Source organism: Alligator sinensis, unplaced genomic scaffold (genome assembly GCF_000455745.1).
Source record: "Alligator sinensis unplaced genomic scaffold, ASM45574v1 scaffold61_2, whole genome shotgun sequence".
NCBI classification, from domain to species: domain Eukaryota; kingdom Metazoa; phylum Chordata; order Crocodylia; family Alligatoridae; genus Alligator; species Alligator sinensis.
The window spans coordinates 1,531,131-1,534,851 of record NW_005842108.1 but is presented as its reverse complement, the minus strand read 5'-3'; positions in this window follow the sequence as shown (position 1 = coordinate 1,534,851).

Genomic DNA, 3,721 nt, shown 5'->3' with positions numbered 1-3,721 from the left:
CCCCATCAGCCAATTTTTTACCCATCCAACTGTGCAGGCATCAATGCCGTAGTCGCTTAATTTATTGATGGGGACGGGGTGAGAGACAGTGTCAAAGGCCTTCTTAAAGTCCACAGCGACACCATCATCCAAGGATTTCGTTACTTGGTCATAAAAGGCAGTCAGGTTGGTCTGGCAGGACCTGCCTTTGATGAACCCATGCTGATTGCCCCTGAGCATGATCTCCCCTGCTGGCCCCCCACAGATGTGATCCTTGATGATTCTCTCCAAGCTCTCCAAGATCTTCCTGAGCACCGAGGTGAGGCTTACAGGCCTATAGTTACTTGGGTCCTCCTTCCTCCCCTTCTTGAAAATTGGGACCACATTAGCCAGTTTCCAATCCCCCGGCACCTGGCCAGATGACCATGAATGCTCATACAGCCAGGCCAAGGGCTCCACAGTGACCCCTGCCAGCTCCCTCAACACCCTTGGGTGGAGGGCATCTGGACCTGCAGATTTAAAAATGTCTAGCCCTTCCAGAAGATCCCTAACTACATCTGTGCCTACTGAAGCCTTGATAGAGCTATCCCCAAGATTGCCCCTACCTCTGGTAGGTGGGATATCCCAGTCCCTATTCAAGAAAACAGAGGCAAAGAAACTGTTAAAAATATCAGCTTTCTTGTCTGGCGTGGTCACAAGATTACCGTTTGTGTCTTGCAGGGGCCCTACATTGCCTGGTGCCCTCTTCTTGCTCCCATTGTACTTGGAAAAAGGACTTTTTGTTGTCCTTAATCCTAGACACTAGCCTGAGTTCCATCTCTACCTCTTGACTTTCTCTTTGTGCATGTGCTTTATGTGAAATAGGTAAGTTAATTTGCAGTGTTTCCTAAGGAATTATTTTACTAAGCCTCTGCTGGTCTTCAACCAGGCCCTCTGCTTACTGGTGTGATCAAGGTAGATATGAGTTGGGTAAGATCATATAACCATAAGGCAAAATCAAAACAATCCATCAGCATCCTGGGATTTGGACTTGTCCAGAATCTGGGTGGAAATTCCTGCTTTCTCCTAACCTCCCCTTAACACTGCTAACTACTCACCAGCTTCCTCATAGCTTCTCTCTTTGGGACCTGTTCAACAAAATGAGAAGGAAGAAACCCCCCAATTAATACTTCCCATAGAGGCACCCTGGAGTTGTCATTATATTATGTCTTGTCCCAATATTATACAGTGGTTTTGAGAGATATGAGAGTGACATTTCACAGACATAAGTTTGGAAACGAGTTAATTTTCTAACACCTCTTGTCACAGGCAGTATAGAAACATTTGTTCAAGGAAGTTCTTTTGATTTGCTGGTATTATGGTTCCTGACAGACTCTGCTGTGTTATGTAAAACCCTTTTCTATCGTTGTAATGATACAATTTCTGGCTCTTCAGGTTGCTAAGAAAGTCTTCGATATGCAAAGCAATTCTTGATGCAGCTGGATGGACTGATGTTCTCATGCTTATCTTGGATGCAATGTTGGCCCTGTCATTTCTGCTCAGTTCTTTGGCCCAGCAAAATATTCTTTGTGCCTGACCATGCCACATGTTACCTAACACTCCTGATTCTACCCCTAATAACAACTGGAAAATGGATGCCCAGGAGCTATCTACAAAATGAGCACCAAACAGATTCACTTCCAAATTTGGGAATTCAGACCTCTGCTCTACACAAGGTCACAGGTACAGGTTACTATTAAACTGCAATACCATGCATTTTATTTTCCTTTTTAATCGTCTTGAAAGACATGACAGAGATAATTTACTCTTCAAAGAAACAATCTCATAAATATTTAGCATTGGTCTGTATATAGATTTAGTGTTCTTAAATATTTCATCGATTTCCTTGTTTGTGTTTTGGTCACAAACATGCCTGCAAAATGACTGACAAAACTCAGGGTCACTGGTAGAATATAATATATCCATTCATTTTTCCATAACAATTCTGATGTTTAATGAAGAGAAAAATCTAGTTGGTTTCCTTACCTAAATCAGATGAGTAACTCCAGTAAAACAGGCAGGACTTTCCTAGTCACTAAGATGAGCAGAATTTGGCCTTTTTGTAGTTGTCTTCCAGTGTTCACTGATTTAGACTCTGTTTTCATTCTTTAAATACCATTCTGTTTAATGATTTTATAAATATTTTTATTACATCATTTAAAAGCTGTTCATTTTGGTTATTAAATACATATTTCATTGCCATCTATATATTCAAATGATATCCCATGCTAAAATACAACAGAAAATATAAGTGGAATAGGAAACTGAGTAAGGATTCCACTGAGTTGGTTAAGTCTTTCCATTACAAGTTTATGTAAAAGTTCATGTGCAGGTCTTCTTTCTTCTCTTGTTCTTTTTATGGCCTTTTTTGAGTTGATCTGCTTCTGCTGTTGCACATAAAATTCCTTGAAGTAATCTAGCATATAAAGAGTCTTCTAGAACAATAGATCTCATTTCACTTATTTATAACTCTTATTGATTTTTTTTTTCTCTCAATTTGTAGGAAAACAGAGGGGACCACTGTGATCTTATATTGGACCTCCCATATAACATAGATCTTAAAAATTCACTTAGTAATTCTTGTTCAGGGAATTTAAATGAACATGTGAAGGATGGCCATATTAAGTACTCTGTAAAATTGAGAACCATCTTTTTTCCCACAGAACCAGCACAGGCCAAAACAGGGGTGGGCAAAATATGGCTTGCGGGCCAGATCCATCCTGCCAAGGGATTGTGACTGGCCTGTGGTGGGTTCTTCAGCCCCACCTGGCCCAGGCATGGGGGGTAGCCCAGGCCATGGCACATGCGGCTGCTCCCACTGCCACCCCCAGGTGCATGGCAGGGCAGGAGCAGCATGCTGGCTGGACTCCACTTCCCAGCAGCCCCTGCAGCAGCATCTCCTTCCAGCTGCCACTGCTAGTGTCTCTGCTGCCACTGTACCTCACTGGGCCAGGTTAGCACCTCACCTAAAGTGAGCCAGAATAATTGTCCACCCCTGGTCTAGAACCTGTGCAGAGTTCCCCAGATCATGTTCGTCTGTTCTCTGGCCCTGACTTAAATGGAGGGATCATCTGTAGGAGGGTGACTGGACTGTTTGGTCCCTGGGTCTCTTGGCCACTTGGTTGACAATTAGGGTCTGTTGTGATGATGATTCGATCCTGTGAACAGCTGTCAGTTAGGAAAATGTTCAACACAACTTTTAACTCATTTCCAACAGGCCACTAAAAAGCCATTAATTAAAAGTTCTTAATTAATTTGCCATGACACTTGTGGAGTGCTGACAAGATGCTCGCTCCACAGAACAAAGATGAAAATATTTCTGCTTCAATAATCTTATAGTTTGAGGTCTCCATTCTTAAAACACATATGTATGCACATTTTTTTTTTTCCTGGGAAGTCTCTTGACAATCAGTGGGACTACTCACCTGAGTAAATATGGGCATATGCATACATGTTTGCTATAAGGCTACAAGTAAGGACCTACCAAATACACAATTTCATGGAAATCATGTAATTGACAGTCTCCTGTGAAATAGCTGATTCCCTGTGAAAACAAGCAGGGAACTAGCTATGTTCAAAAAGCCGGCAAAGAGCCAGCAAAAAGTTGTCTCCTAGAAGGGTGTGGGGAGAGGGAAGGGAGCAAAGAGGGGAAAAAAAAGGCAGACTGCCCATCTGCTGAAGTTGCCCGGGGGGGAGGGGGGAG